The sequence below is a fragment of the Leopardus geoffroyi genome, chromosome C1 (genome assembly GCF_018350155.1).
Source record: "Leopardus geoffroyi isolate Oge1 chromosome C1, O.geoffroyi_Oge1_pat1.0, whole genome shotgun sequence".
Classification (NCBI taxonomy): Eukaryota; Metazoa; Chordata; class Mammalia; order Carnivora; family Felidae; genus Leopardus; species Leopardus geoffroyi.
In genome coordinates, this window is record NC_059328.1 from 135804797 (window position 1) to 135821652 (window position 16856).

Below are 16856 nucleotides of genomic sequence, written 5' to 3' on the forward strand. Positions count from 1 at the left end.
TTGAATGGAGAGACTGTCTGTCCTGCTTTTTCCTGTTAGGATCCTGACACGTGGAGCATTGATGAACTCAGCACAACGTTGAATGGGAGCTTTTTGGCAGCTGAGACACTGGGGCTAAGCTGCAGGTCAGAGATAACACCAGTGCGGATCTCCTCCTGCACACAGTTACCAGCGCGCTTTCTTCCCTCCTGAGTGCAGGAAATGGCTCATGTTAAATACGTTCACTTTTCAGTTTTCCTTTCTTCTAAAATGGAGCTTGACAGATTGGACTTTTCAGCTCCCCCTTTTTTCACCACCTCTGCTTTCTACCTCAGAAATACTCTTCAGGAAGCAGGAGTTAATCTTGGTGAGGAAACGATAAGGTGATGCCTGATTTTCAGGGGAAAGCAGAAGGATATGGCTGCCTGGTTGTTGCACAGAAACTTGAAACTCCCCACCTTTGAGGCTTTTCCCTTCACATCTTCAGGACCGGCCAGAAGGGGCGCGGAGTGAAGAGCCTCCTACTTAGACAGATGGAGGAGAGTGCAACGTAGTGTCACGTAGCATTAGATAGTACTAAGAAGGACATGTTTGGGAGGCAATGCTGACTTTTAAAGAGGGGCCTGTCCGGTATTGGGTGCGGACAGCAAAACCCTTTGCGTGGTTTTACGTGCAGCTGACTTGTGCAGCGTTCCAAGATGCGGAAAACAGAGAAACCGACAGCAAGGGTGACTTCAATACTCTTTGGCCAGCCTCTTCACAGAAGCAGTACAGAAAAACATTCTGTCTGGTTTTAGTACCTGCTCTAAATTTGGGCTGCCAAGGCCCCATTTAAAGAAAAGATAGATGAAATTGATCTTTGGGTGGTATTGAGTAGTGACTGTGAAACTGATATTTGAAACCGCCCCCAAACCAAGTGAGATTCTGACTTGGGGCATATGTAGGTGGCTTCAGTGAGGCCTGAGCGCTTCCTTTTCTCTGTGTTGAGTACTCGATGCCCTGTGAAGCACAAGGGATGCAAGTAAGAATGTGTGCATGTGTGTGTGAGTGCCCATGCAGGTAGAGGGGATGGGCTAGGGCAAGGAAGACCGTGGGGAGAGAAGGGCATGGGGATAGGGAAAGGTTTCTGGTCAAGGATCAGTACAAGAGAAAACAAAAGGGTTGTGGGTGGAAGTGAGAGTAGCAGGTCAGCCCGAGGGCTAACAGCTTGGGACATGCAGGGCGATGTTGCTCTTTGATCTGTTACCTCTTACCGGTTCTGGTTCCGTGTACCCATTCTGTCTCAGGAAGGCAGAGGCCACAGCTGAGAGAGGTGGAGAGAGAGGGAGATGGAGAGAGCAAGGTAGTGATAGAATAGGAACGAGCGATCTGTAGAAGAGCCAAATATGATGAGCCCATAACCCTGGGGAGAATGATTCAGGCTTGCATCTCCACCAGAATTTGCTCTGATGCCCAGTAGTAGTACCAGGCCTTTTATAATAAGACAATTTTCCAGTCTTCCTCATCCAATTTTACCATGTAGCCTTCATTTTTCTTTCAGTGATTGGGACTAGGTTACTCCAGGACTTCATTCCCTGGCTACTGCTGGTGGGGGACTTCCTAAGGAACTTTGAATTTCCCCAGCTTTAACTTGAGAGAGAGTAGCCAGGACTGAACAGCCTCGCCAAGGACCCTAAAGAAATAGTGGGTGTGACGTGTTCAGTGTAATCGTTGACACATAGTAGGTGCTGGGGTAAATCCGCACTATTCCTCTATGAAGAACGAAGCCAATTGAATTTGTTGTTAAACGCTCTCTTTGGCTGTGTTTTCAGCTGTAGCACTGCCCGAGGAAATTGTAGAGCTTAGAAAGGGCTCCTGTCCTAAATAGAAGGTTTAGTTTTGCTTGTGCTTTCTATCTTGCTTGGTCCAGATCTAGTGTGAAAGTTTGAGTTGACCTGAAACATTCTAATCTTAGATGTATGTGGTCAATTGTCATGAGGTCAAAGGGAGACAAATACCTATATAATGTTATTTAAAGAGTCTGGGAAACCCCATATGCCCTCCAAGTATCTCTCCAATTAATCATGGCGCCAGTTAACATCCTGATATTTCCGCTGGTAGAGTAATTCCTGTGAATAAAAGCATGTTTTCTTGGTTAACCTCTTTGTGTTGCAATTATGATACTTGAGAGAGGCCACTTTTTATTATGTGGATAATGTTGATTTCTTATTTACTATTTCTGTGACGACCGGAAAGAGAGAAACTGGGTACAAATGACAGTTTTGTTAAGGATAATACAGTTCCTTGGCCCCAAGGTGGGTCAAGGATGTTACACTAGGTTGGGGTTCGTATTCTTCCAGATGATTTTGGAGTGAGATATGTAGATACTGGGAGCACTTCTGGTCAGCCTGTGGAACAATTAGAGCTTCATTTCTGGTCCTTTCTTTTTGACAAGACCTTTCACTTCTGATCACCCTGCCAGAGAAACTGCTCAATCCCCTATCATCTTGGGCTTTCCAGAATCCTTTGCCTTGAAGATGGTAGGTTAGGGATTCTCAAACATTTTTCGACTCTAGAATGTATGTTCACACCTCGGACACTATGCGTCGCTTGTGTTACAATAGGCATTGTATTTCAACCTTTCTTTTAAGCAGGTCTCCTTTTCCTGACATTCTTCTGTGTCCTCTTGGGAAGGCCTGCCCCTTTTCCTTTGTGCATGTTCTGTCATCTTCACATCTAGTCAGTATATGAGAGTTGCTGCCTTAAAAGAGTCCTAATGATAGGAGCTTTTTCTTTTTCACATGGTTTTTGTGCCTTTGCCCTTTCTCCAGGAGCCCTACTCCCTGTAACTCTGCATAATATATGCGCATGTGTATATGTTTTGTGCGTGCGTGTGCGTGTGTGTGTGTGTGTGTGTGTGTGTGTGTACTTCTTGTTTTAGCAAGAAATAAGCCATCCTGTGTGTCTTGCAATTGATTTAGGTTAATGGTTGTTTTAAACTACAAAGACTGTTAAGTCACCAATATGTGTTCTCTTCTTTACCTGTATAATCTTGATTCTTTAAGTTTTCTTCACCTATCACGTGATTTTTACCCTTCTTTTTTCCCCCCCTTGGCTTAAAAAGTATGTGTATTTTTTTTTCTGACTGCACTAGTCTTACATACGTCTTGGAGAATGTTTGGAAATACAGAAGATTGTGGGTGAGAATAAACTCACCCCAAATTTCACTATCTAGAGTTCTCTGTTATTACAATTTGGTTGTATCTTTCTACCTCTCGGTTTATTGGATTAGACATTGAGAATGCCTGGGTCACTCTATAATTTTTAAATTGTTTTTCTCTTTCCTTTTCAGACTTTCAACTCTCTAAGTTCTCCTCATTCCTTTTATGTTGATGGGTCCCGAGTGGGACCGATATAGTACTTTAGTATCTAAAGCTAGATCTGACTTGTATTCTGGGAAGGTTAGCTCACAGCCTCTACATACTATATTTTGAACTTCTTAATATGCATTTTCCTGCTCTGAATCAGTGATTTATTTTTTGATCTTTGTTAATACTTCTTTTCAAGCTTGAAACAAAAGAAATTATCTAAAAATAACCCAAGACTGTTATCCAAGACTTTAAAGTAGTGTGAGCCAATAGGTTGACACCTTTGATCCTTAGGTAAAAAGTTACAGTTCTTTTGTTGGCTTTCTGCAAAAGGAGGAAGTGGGGGCAAATTACACAGCTGATGCTTTTTTATGCATGAAGGAACCTACTTTTGACAGCTAGTAAACAAGTTTCAACATTTTTCTGAGTAAAGAAGCTCATTCATTTAACATTTATTTATTGAAATAACCTCTATTATGTGGCAGGCACTGTTCCAGGCATGGGGATTCAGCAATAAATAAAACAGACAGAATCCACCTTACTACTTAGAAATAAAGTAGTTGAACTTTTTTACTTTCTATTTAAATTTCCACTTAAAAAAGCAATTGCATTTCACTTTCTAAGTTCTGAGTCGGTTTTGAAGCAGGTGGGGAAAGAGCTCTATTATTACAATATTACTATATCGAATGTCTTTCCTTCCAGAAATCTTTTACTCATTACTCTCCAAGTTTCAGTTTTTTTCAGTAGACAAAAAGGCAAGCAAATGCAGCGGCAAAGACACATTTTGATGACTTAAAACAAATGTGCTTGATTTTAATACATGTTGTTTTATTGAGGAGGGAGATTTAAAGAAAACAACCAAACAGGAGGGGTAAGAGTGGATATGTTCTTACAACTATTTTGAGGAGTCAATAGGGGGTGCAAAATTAGGAGAGGTCCTCCAATTTCAGATAAAGTTGAACAGTTATGTATTTGAGATTATGGGTTTTGCCATGCAGTTAACTTGAACAGTAATGAAAAAATAACTATTAGTAGCTAAGCAGAGAAAGAATGCGTGAGGCAGAAAGACATAGGCCAGCATTTTATTTAATTTGAATGTGTAATCCATGGAGACTGTACTGGATGTGAGTCACTGAAGGTGTAAAAAAGTATGTAGAGGGGCACCTGGGTGGCTCAGTTGGTTGGGCGTCTGACTTTGGCCCAGGTCATGATCTCATGCTTCGTGGGTTCGAGCCCCGTGTCGGGCTCTGTGCTGACAACTCAGAGCCTGGAGCCTGCTTCAGATTTTGTGTCTCCCTCTCTCTCTCTGTCCCTCCCCTGCTTGCACTCTGTCTTTCTGTCTTCCAAGAAAGAATAAACATTAAAAAAAATTTTTTTTAAGTATGTAGAAACTAAGAACAGAGCATCCAATAGTTATCTTGGTGGTTTTCTTACCCACTTGTTTCAGTGTGGGTGTGTTTTAGGTAGTTTGTCAACCAGACATCAAGAGACGGGAATTTCACTGATAGAATTGGATGGGTTTTTATCAGAATTCAGGATATGCCATAGGCAGTTAGATTGTGACATGGAAATAGCAAGAGTTTAAGTGGATGCTACATGAGAAATTATCCTGGATTCTTGAGGTTGTGTGTAAGAATGGAGTCTTTGTTACTTTTTTTAGCAGTTGATGAAAAAAGTATGTGTTATAACTCAACCGAGAAAAGAGGAGTGTGTTTTGGAGACAAGAACTTGCACAGTTAAATAGCTCAATCTGTGGAATAGAATATAGCTGCTGACTAGGGATTGAAGACACAGACTGTCGGCTAGAAGGGTTGGCCAAATCGTTCACAAATGGTGGAAAGAAGGAGGGAAGAAATAAAGGACAGAGGGGTGAACAAAGGAAACAAGCAGATGAAGAGAAAACTGCAGTGGGTTGTATTGAGGCACAGTTATTCTGGAGGGTTCTTTTTTTTCATTTTTATAAATTTAGTTTTGAGAGAATGCAAGTGGGGGAGGGGCAGAGAGAGGGGGCGACAGAAGATCCAAAGTGGGCTCTGTGCTGACAGGCTGACAGCAGTGAGCCTGATGTGAGATCATGGCCTGATCTGAAGTTGGACACTCAACCAACTGAGCCACCCAGTTGCCCCTGTTCTGGAGTTTTGATTCCAGCTCATCACTAGGGAAAAATGATATTTTTCAGGTGGGGTTGTGTAATTTACATCTATAATTATTTAGATATGGGCCAATCTAGGGACAAAGCACAGTAAAATTATGTTTACTAGAAACTATAAGAAATCCTTGCTAGATTAACTGATACTTTGTGAAGAAAGATGTAGAGACCCCATGTTTATATTTTAATCTACTTTAGCATGTTGTGTTTAGTTTTTTTTTTGAAAAGTAAGCCACAACTGACCCTTAATTTAGTTTCAGATCCACACTTTCTCCCTTTATTTCTCCACTAGACCTTGTCTTTGTCATATTGCAAAGCTTGTCAAGGTTTTCCTGCCTATGTGAGATGAGATGCAATGAATAGTAATTCAGAAACCTATAGAGATGTGTTTTTTTTTTATTATTCACTACAGACAGGAATGATGTCTTTCCTGACATGTAAGACATCATAGTGTTTTCACATTTAGAAAATGTACCCAAAACACATAGCACAGTGCGTTGCATCTGTGCTCTGTCCAGTAAACATTAACTGATGTAGATGAGAGAGCACATGTCGCTAACCAGAACCTCCTGCCTAACTCCGGGTCCTCAGAGGCCACAAGATTTTTGTGAGCAGGAATGATGGCCCGTTGTAATTCCTTGTGTTTAGGATAAGTGAAAAGATAGTTTTCTATTTTAAAGGCAGCATTCCTGGTGAATGTAGCCTGATATATGCACTACTTGTTTGTTTGTTTGTTTGTTTTACATTTATTTATTTATTTTTGAGAGACAGAGACCAAGCACAAGTGGGGGAGGGGCAGAGAGGGGGGGAAACGGAATCCGAAGCAGGCTCCAGGCTCTGAGCTGTCAGCACAGAGCCCGACTTGGGGCTCCAACTCACAAACCGTGAGATCATGACCTGAGCAGAAGTCGGGCACTCAATCGACGGAGCCACCCAGGTGCCCCTATATGTGCTACTTGTATTGAACACAAGAGTCTGTTAATTCAGAAAATTCAAATATTTAGAATGCAGACTGTATATAATATATACACAGTATGAATATGCATATATGTACACAATATATGTACACACTGGGAAATATGGAATTTTAAAATAGGAAATGAAAAGGTGTTATTTCTCCTTTAACAAGAGCCAATGTATTTGGGGAAAAAGAAATGAAAATCCTTAAAATTGTTTATTTTCTATTCCACATTCATTCATCAATAACTATTCATATAATATCTACTAAACGTAAAGATCAAGAAAGCACCATTACATTCTCAGAGAGCTTTTAATCTGATGGGTTAAAGGCAACCACAAGACAAAGTAGACTGTTATTTTGATTAGAGAGCCAAAGAATGCTGAAATGGAATAACAAAAACATCTAGCACTGAAGAGTCAATCCTTACTATGTGTTGGCAGCTACATGATACATTTGAGGTGCGTTGTCTCAATCCTCATAACAATTTTGAGTTACAGGTACTCTTACTTCCTGAACCTCCCCCGACATACACTTGGCAGATAAAGCAGGAGAGATCTATACATATTAATGGCTTACCCTGGGGCTCAGAGCTAGGCCAGGCAGAGGTGGGCCTGTGAACTGAGAGCCTGACCCCAGAGCCCGAGCCCTCAACCATTATACTCCACTGCCTCCTAGGGGATGGGAGGGAGAGATGACCTCTGTTTGGGGAGGGGTCAACAATGGGTTCTTGAAAAGAGGTCCCTTGATCTAGGTCTTAAAGGATTGGCTGGATAGTGTGGCAGGTAGAGCTATGGAGAGGGAAAGTCTGTTAGAGAAGAGTGATGGGGGTGCGTGGGGGTGGGTAGAGCTCAGGCTTGGGTAACACAGGGCCAAGTGGGGCTTTGGGAATACGTTGTATTGGGAGGTGGGCACATGGGGGCTGAAAAAGAGAGGAAGGCTGAAGAATCTGGTCTCAATCCTGTAGGAGCTAAGTATAAAATAGAGTAAAAGATTTGTAATAAAAATGGAAAGAATGGATATTAATAAGGCATAATCATTAGGAGGAGAGTTTTAATCAGCAAAATCTTCTTAGAGGAGCTGGATATTAAACTAGGGTTTGAAACTGATGTAAATGGAGTAGAAAAGCATGCCAGCAATCTAGAATATTGTGATTTAAGTAGGACACTAGAACATAAGGAAAGCGGATAAAAGTCTATTTTTCTTGCATTCAAGGATTGCTGAGAGACAAAGTTGAATAAGTGAATGTCCACCTCTCCCACCTAGAAGAAAGAGAGTAGAAGTATTCCCCCCCACCATCATCTCTGTCTCAGTTTATCATCTCAACTGTTCAAGTAAAAAAAAAAAAAAAAAAAGGCAGTTATTTTTTTAGCCCTTTTCTTGTTCTTACTCTAAAATACATCCTGAATCCACCCTGCTTGGATCCTTCCTTAGACTCTGTGGAGTGCAGACACTCTACTGTTTGAAAGCCTCAATCAGATCAAGTCACTTCCTTGCCTGATATCCTCCAAAGGCTTCCTGTTGCATTTAGAACAAATTCCAACCTCCAAGTCCCTCAAATTTCCAGACTTACCTTATTTTGCTTTCCATTATGTTTCAGCCTACTTGCTTCCTTTCTATTCCTTGGACTCACCGAGCTCTTTCTCAGTCTAGGGCATTTTACTCTTTTTTAAAAGTTTTGTTTTTCCTTTTGCTTTGTTTTTTTTTTTTTTTTTTTTTTTTTTTTTTTTTTTGAGAGAGAAAGAGAGAGCATGTGTGCATGTGCAGGGGAAGGGCAGGAGGAGAAGGAGAGAGAGAGAATCTCAGGCAGGCTCTGCACCCAGCGCAAAGCCCATCGAGGTGCTCATATCTCATGGCACTGAGATCATGACCTGAGCAGAAATCAAGAGTCGGTCGCTTAACTGACAGAATCACCCAGGTTCCCCTGCTTTTGCTTTTTGCCTGGCCTCTCTTCTCACAGAAAATCAGCTCAGATATCTTGGCCTTTGAGAGCCCTTCTCTGAACAACCAACCTGAAATGTTATATCCATGACTCTTTTTTTTTCCCATACTTGTTGAGGTCACTGTCTTCATATTTAGAAAACTTTATTCAAATTAGTCTTTCTTGCTCTACGTAGTTATAATTTTCCTCTTGATTTTATCATTTCCCAAAGTGAATTAAAACAATCTCTGTCTTTTTCTGAGTCTCTAGGAGCATTTTCACTTCAGAGGATGGGACTGGCTCTGTCTTCTCTAGTGCTGCAAACTCAGTGTCCAGCAAAGTGCTTGGGATATAGTAGATGCTCAATAAATATTGGTTAAGTGGATGATGAATACATGAAAAGAATGGGTGTGAAGATGGCTTGAGTAATGGGTGGAAGGTTATGTTTTATCCAGTAAATGAAGTAGATTGTGAAATAACTTATGTGGCTGTATTTTCTAATGTGTTCCATTTCCACAATTAACCAAGTTGCTTTCTTCTTTGCACACCAGCTAATCGACAGTGGATAGGTGGGACTCAAAGCCTTTTGTGTTGCAAGGGGAAAACAAGCCTGAGATTTAAAAGGAGGGAAAAAAAAATGGTCTTAGTTAATCCACAGGGTGGGTGAGAGCTCAGCCAGAATGCTCTTTGGAATCCAGACAATTCAGTGACAGTAACACCCTTATACAAGTGTTAGGGAGGTCAGAGGAGATGAGTCTGTGACATGTGCAATCACTCTTGATGTGTTTGATTTTTCAACAGTATTTCATGGTGACATTTAAATTTGAATGGGAAATGACCTCCTTGTTCCCAGTTCCTTTTCTAGCCAGTATAGGATTGCTCCTTCAACAAATATCGGTATGTTTTGTCCGGCAGAGTTCTCCAGTATCTTAACAGATGGAGTTTACGAGTTTATTTTCTAGTAGAAATAGTGATTTCAAGGCAAGGAGGAGGTGGTAGGAGCTATTTATTTTTACTTTTTAAAAGGAATACCTTCCTGGCAAATAAGTGAGTACATGAGCAGACTCAACAGCTTTCTTGGAAGGAGTCAGCCGCTGCAGGTATGGGAGAATTCCTTTGGCCAGCCTTAGCCTCCCCGTGCATTTCTCACACTTGTGTTGGCACAGTTGGTGGAGTTTATTATTAGCGGTCTGTCCTACAAGCCATTCATTCATGGAATATGGCCCTGGGAGAGGAATCTTCCTGCGAAATAAAAGTATCCTCGTTTTTCATTGGCTCTGGGGGCGTCTCACATAATGGAAGAACATCCTTGAATAGAAAGATCTCAGTTCAGAAAACAAGGAAGAAAAGGTGAGGAGAGAAAGATGTTCTCGGCGGAGTCAGCTCGGAACCGAAGAATGAAGATTTTGTTTCGTGCAATGCTAGTTGCCTTGGCAGGCTCCAGCTGGCACTGTGGGCTTGCTGTAGCTGCTGAGTCTGAGCTGAGGAGAGGAGACAGTTCGCTTTGCTCAGCCTCACCATGCGTCCCAATATGTTTTTGATTTCGTATTTTAAAAATAAGGTGCATGATCTCAAAAGGAAATCATTGCAGGCGGTTTTATTCTTTGCTTTTTCTAATGGACAATTAAAAAGCAATCCTGGTTCTATTCCAGAGATTTTCTCATTCCTTAGCACAACTGTAATTTGGCCACATATAATAGTGCGGTGGTATTATTAGATATTATCATGTTTATTTTATTCAGGAAAATGCGTGACACACCTTATTTGTATTCTTTTTGAGGAAATGTCCTGGAATGGGTTTTGTCCTAGCTCCTTTCTGTGCCTGCAAGAAGGTGTGTGTTAGGAATTTAAGTTCCTAGGAATAAGAATAGTATTTCTTTTCTGAGGGGGAAGCATAATGATTTTGAGCTTTGCGGAGTTTCAATGGGTTATTGTTGCCTTTTTTTTTTTTTTTAAACAAGTCTCCAGCCACCAAGTCCTACTGTGACACACACTTCCTATCTGCGATGGCAGATATTTATATTTCAAATTAAATAAAATTAGAATTAATTTTCGTCTGAAAAATTTTTGGAATTTTGTTTTTTTAAGAACTATGAGGTAATTGGAGATATCCCAGGCTATCGCAAAACCAGGGCTGGGAATCACTGCTTTCGTGATTAGCACTTTGTAAGCCTTCAAAAAATATTAAAACCAGGATAGATTGTCTAATTTCTTGTGGGTGGATTCACTTTAGTATAATGTAATGTGTTAACAAATGCTCAGAGAGGAGGATGTGGATCCAGAAAGATGGCTTTTGCAGAAGGCTTTTATCCAAATTAATTCAAAGAATAACAGGAACAGTTGTGTATTGGGGCAGAAGGAATAAGGTGACTCAATTAAATGTTAGAGAAATCTCCAGGAAAAAAAAAATGTCTCATGTCAACCCAATACTAACAATAAAATTCTCATTACTGAAATCGATAATCCTGTAATAAATGCATAATAACTTCAAAAAGGATTCTTTTATTAAGTATTTTTATATGATTGGCTATGCACCAAATATTGAAATCAAATACTGCTTTGCTTTACTTTAAGAATGATAAAATTCTCTACTGTGTCTCTAAAGAGAATCTTAAATGAGATGCTTCAAAAGAGTAATTTGCAAATAAATTCACCTGCTGAATTTGTGCCTGAACCTACTATATTTACCTAATTCATTTTTGACTTTTGCTTAGCTCTAGCCATGGCGACACTGTGAGAAATGAATGTCAAGTTCTCCTGGGTAGCTGGAATGTTTGCACAAAGCAGCGGGGGGGGGGGGGGGGGGCGTGGAATAAGTAAGGGTAGTGGGAGCCCCAGGGTTTGGGTCCCACTCAGTGGGGGGTCTTGGGGGCTGGTCTTCCGCAAAGCCTGAAGAACCCTTCCTGTGGTCTGGTTAATTGGTATGGCTAGCCCGTTGCTATTTTGTGGGTCCAGGAAGACATTTCAGTCCTTCTCCACATTCAGAGTTGAGCACAAAAGCACTTGGTAGTCCTGGATTGGGAGAGTTCAGGATCCATGCATATGATACCCGAACCGAGATTGGCTTTGTGGCTTTCAGAGATAGATTGCAGGCATTTTTGTAGTGTTCACAGATCCACAACTCACAGACCTACGACTGTATATGCAGTTTGAGAAGAAATTAGAATTAGTACACAGGTAGACTGAGAGAGAATATGCTGCCCTGAAAATACTTTTGTTTTGGTTTTGGGGAGGGATGTCTGTTTTGAGCTTCCTGTGCTTCTTGCCTGGTGTTCTGTAGAGAATTTTGCATTCCAAAAGATAGGCCAGGCTCCCTTCCTGTGTCTGAAAGCTCCAGGAGGTGCTCTGATAGAGGCGTCCCGGCCTGTTTTTGGGAGCTCATCTCTCCTCAGCTGGCAATGCAGGTTGTATCTGGTTGACACGCCAGTGGTTTTGCATAGATTTTTCTCTAGAACCTTTTCTGAGGCATAAGGGTCCCCACTTCCTTGAAAGGAGGATCTCCGTTATGTCTTAGTAAAGTTAACGAGAGTGAGAATGAGAGAAGGGGTATCTAACTTATTTGGAAAATGATCGTTCTCATTTTTAACTTTTCCTTCTCTCTACTGTCTAGACCTATAGCACTAATATAAGTGAGGAGATGCTTTATGGAGACCCATAAAGATGCTATGGTCCTAACAGTCCCAGCCTTGGTACATTTTTCTGTCGTTCATTTTTTTCTTACTGTGGTTAAATTTTCATTCGTGTAGTTTACCTCTTAGCTCTCTTATCTTTTTTTTTTTTAAGATTTAAAAAAATTTTTAAGTCATCTCCACACCCAATGTGGGGCTCGAACTCATGACCCCAAGGTCAAGCGTCATATGCTCTACTGACTAAGCCAGCCAGGTGCCCCTTGCTCTCTTAGTTTTGCATTTACATGTCACGTATTCAGGTTTGCTTGGAGTGTAAAATATGTTTCAAACTTGAGAGAGATCAAAACTAGGTAAGTTCATGAAATATAGTGCCTTCTCTCCTATGCCAGAGTTATTTAGAAGGGAGCAATGGAACTTTTTGGATTGGTCCCATTCTGCACTGGGCTACTTAGGCTTTCAGTCTGTGGTTCAGTTCATTGGCACTCAATGCCAAAGGAACTAAGGTCAAGGGTTTGATCCTCAGGTGGGCCAGCTGGCTGCGTATTTTTCCAACAGGTTGTATGGAGATTCAGTGCAGTCCCTACAGAAATGCTGGTCTTCAAGGGGTTCTGGTGAACATATGAGTGACTGGGTGAAAATCCAGCTCCATTACTGGAAAAGCAAAGCCCGTGCCCTACTGTCCTTTTTGCATCTGGACGGAACGTGCCACTTAAAATGTGAGCTTGTTACTCAACCTCCTTGCGTCTCTGTGTCCTCATCTGGAGAATGGAGATAAGATTTGCTCCCTTTCTACCTCACCAGGATCTGTGAAGATTAGATAATGGCTGTAAAGTCCTTATACAAAGGTATGAGCATTATCATAAACAAGGAGATTAGTCAACAAATAAAAAAAAAAAATTTAAAGGACCTCCCAAAGTGTATTGCCTAATCATTTTTGATTCCGTATCAGTCGTTTGCAGTCTAACCCCTTTCGAGTTTGGTTTCGCAGCAAAAAGTCAGGTGTGAATGTTTGACCTTTCTATTTATTTATAAGGTTAAAAAATTGTTTGATAGTGAACATTTATATTAATAAAAACAAAGTGGGCTTTGAATCTGAAACAGGTTTTATTTGCAAAAGAAGGTGAAGGCTAAGGTCTCTAGGAACATATGCGCCACTGAGGGATATTTGCATATATTTGATCTGCAGGCACGCTTGGGTGATTTTCACAGTATACCTTGGAGTTTAAGTTGTAGCAAGGAGCCACGGCCATCGCTCAGCAGCACAGTTTGCTCTCTCCAGCTTTATTATGGCACACAGCGACAACTTCATTTTTAGCATTAAAAAAAAAATTCTCTTCACTTAATTCAGACAGTGACCTGCAGGCCTCATTCTGACTGAAGGAGCCATTCAGAATACTTGCAGACAAAAGCAGGGCTTTTTCCTAGCAACCAGATCAAAGCCAAATCTCCCAGAATAGCTCCCTCCCAGGTTTTCTTTGGCGCATAGGTTCACAAGGATTCTAAGGCTCGTGGTATCCAGTTCAAACTACTCTTTCAAACTGAAATGGAAAGGAAAACTCCTGAGGAATTTTCGCAGACTCTGAAAACCGGCGAGCGCTGCAAGAGCACTTCATCTTGGGAGAACGTGGTGGTCATTTGGAGCATCCCTAACTTTGTTATCGCCCGCATCTGCATGTACATTCTGTCGGACTTCCACAGAATGAGGTCTCTGTTTCCTTTCTGCCAGTACCTAATATCAGCTATGCCCAGGAGCCGGCTGATGAAGACTTCCTGTTTGTTTTGAGTCACTGTTAGAGTGATAAATATACTTTAGCTCTCTGCTTAGAGAGGAAAGAAACCAGCTGCCCTGAACTACAGAGAAAAAATGCAGAAATTCCGCTGAATGGCCCTGTTATCAAGGAGTTTCAAGGGCAGCATCAAAATGAAAACTATAAGCCAGGGCAAAGTAAATAATTTCCATATTAAAGCATCTTGCTGCATGCATAGACCTAAGTTGTTTGTCTTTAATCATTTAGGCAAGCGTTGCATTTTTCACTCTTCTAAGACTAACTCAGCAATGTTGAGAGATTTTTAAAAATGTAAACTGATGCTACAGAATAATGGTGAGCTATATAAATAAACAATTACAGTTGTGGTTTTTTGATCTGACCACAAGCTTTTAATGCCATTTTTGCATGAGCATAGAATGCTTCTGGATAAACAATACTGTTGACATTGTCAGTGGCATCCACTGTTGCATTGAGTCATTTACATATGTGATTATTTGGATATAGAGTAACCCAAGAACAAAAGAATACTATAAAATGATTTAAAACAAGAGCAACAGGAAATCCTTTACAGCTTAAACAGCACTTCTTAAATAAAGCTGTGGAATTTTTGTGTTTTGATTGCGTTTTTGCCCTATTATTTTGAACAGGTTTTAGATTTAATGGCTAGAGTGTCCTTTGAGTGGAATTTCTATCTTAACTCTGATTTGAAGGATGGTGAATTTAGGAAGCCTTGTGGATCTGAATGTCTTGACCACTGCATTCTGGCTTTCGTCTTGGTTTGTTTTTTAAGCTCAGTTATAGACTTGATGTCCAGAAGTCATGAGTTGGAAAAGATGGCAACAGCTTGCATGTGTCTGAAGTGGGATTGAATTGCTTATTTCCTTCCAATAGCTATGGTCTCTCAAAATGATTTCTAACAGTAGGAGAAGAATACACAATCATCTACATTAAGTCTCTTTCTCCAGGATCAAGGAAATATTTAATAAGAAAATTTAAAATAAAGTTAGCATCAACACTTTTAGGCTGTCAAATTTGTAGTGCAGTTAGGGAGGCAGGATGGTGTGCATTGGCCTTAGGACAATGTGTCTGGTCATATTTGTAAACTGAGACTTACTTGAAAATGCACATGAATTGTTGTTTGTAAAGAAGTTTCCCCAACACGCTGGAAGTCCATGATTGGAACATCAACACGGTGCCTTCCTGGATGAGAGAATTATAGTGCTGAAGGCTTTATGGAGATTGGCTCCTTACCTTGTAAAAGCTCATATTAAAAAAAAAAAAATTAATGTGTCATTGGCAGATCATAAAGTAGGCCATGCATTTAGAAATGTTCACATTAGTTAAAACAAAGCCAAATATGCTATTGTTTTTACTTTCCAAATATGTGGCCATATATGTCTCTTTTACTCATACAACAAGAAGAAAGCATTTAAAAATGTGATTAAGGGTGGAAGGATTAAAGCACTGAATATTTTGTAGAGACTTGGAATAGAATCAGAGAATGGATGGTATTAGGAAGAGAGGGAAAAAATAGTGAAGCCAGCATTTTCTGTGGGTAAGAAAGAAGGGTATAAAACAATTTTTTGAGATAAAATGTATTTGCAAGGGTAAGGATGCTAGGGGACAATTTTCGTGGGCACATGGGCCTCTGTACTTTAAAAAAGAGGTTAGAATTAAACAGAAATATATGAGGGTAGGCGTTTAAGTGAGGTTTTTGGTAAAATCTCTTATTTAAAATAAATTGGAACTCTAGCTGGGTGGAACCTATCACTTACCAAATATAAAAAGGCGTGAAAAAAACCATGCTGTACCTTTTGGAGTGCTATTAAATGCCAAGTATCTAGTGCTGAAGTGAAACTATTATGGTCAGATTGATGCTGTCCATGTGAAGCCACCATTCTTCGCAGCAATAGCAATTGCTTAGATTGTTTAAAACCAGCTTTGGTTGTGATAGCACATTTATGAACCAGCCTTAAGGAACCCCAGCCACTGACAGCCAACATCCATTTCTTCATGATTGAATAAGAGCAAAAAAAATCACATCTTATGTTTGCACCTTACGCTGTCGTTTACAAAATGCTTTTGCTCGCAACGTCTCCCGTGATCCTTGGTTGTATCCGGTTCTGGTTGTAAATGGGAACAGTAATAGTTTGTCATCTGTCCTGTGCCAGTGGTGGTGACTTCAGCAAACTGGTTTCTTTTAAGGGGACAGAAATATTCCTCATGCTTCCTAACTACATTTCAGGAGCATCGTTTTATGAAACAGATGCTGCAAATCCTTCTTTTAAAGTATAGTAACTTGTAGCAAAGTGAAATCAAAGTGTGTTCCATAGCAATGAACCCTGTATCTCCCTGACCTTCTCATGACACCACATTTCTGATCCCAGGAGTTTTAGACAATTCTGTTGGAGAAGGTTAAACATAGGTATGGGGAATAAGGACTGTGGGACGTTTAGAATCATTCCATCCCAATAGACGTTTAAAAAATAATAACGCATTTATTAGAAGAAATGGTGGTGGGAAGGGGAGATGTTTTTCACACCTGTTTTCACACTTCTGAGGTGATAAGTCCAGCCCTTACAAAATAAAATGGCAGGTTTCACACTAAACCCACCCAGGCATATTCCTATAGTCTCCTAACCCACTTATTCTTTAAACATAAAGAGGCGGGGCTGCCTGGCAGTCTCAGGCAGAAGAGTGTGCGACTCTTGATTTGGGGGTTGTGAGTTTGAGTCCTGTGTTGGGTGGTTGGGTGTAGCGATTACCTAAAAAAAGAAATAAAAACCTAAAAAGGAACAAAGAGCCAACAAGCTCTCTTGCACAAATCAGTGACTGAGAGAGGTCTCCGCCATCTTTGCTTTGCCCTCCTGCCTTCCAGATGAATGAGCTATCTTCTGTATATCCTGTATGGATCTTCAGGGGAATGTACTAGGTCTCCAGTGACTTTGGCTCTAGGTCAACAATCTTCTTGCCTTTTTAAAAATCTTAATACTCAGTGAATTAGACACCCGAGTTCATGATTTTACCAACTGGGTTCACACACATTTTCTATATGTCCTAGATTCTCTTGGCCACCATTTCTTCCCTACCCCAGTTATTCATTG

At 40.6% G+C, this 16856-nt stretch overlaps 2 long non-coding RNA genes across 2 annotated transcripts in view; both read left to right on the forward strand.

The window, feature by feature from the left end:
• The window catches only part of LOC123598888, a 40748-nt gene that overhangs the window by 16300 nt on the left and 7592 nt on the right, over positions 1 to 16856 (forward strand). The gene's annotated exons all lie outside the window — the stretch shown is intronic.
• LOC123598893 lies at positions 11188 to 14370 on the forward strand. The gene is made up of 2 exons (XR_006712860.1): positions 11188 to 12828; positions 13170 to 14370. It is a non-coding gene; the product is annotated as an uncharacterized LOC123598893 (long non-coding RNA).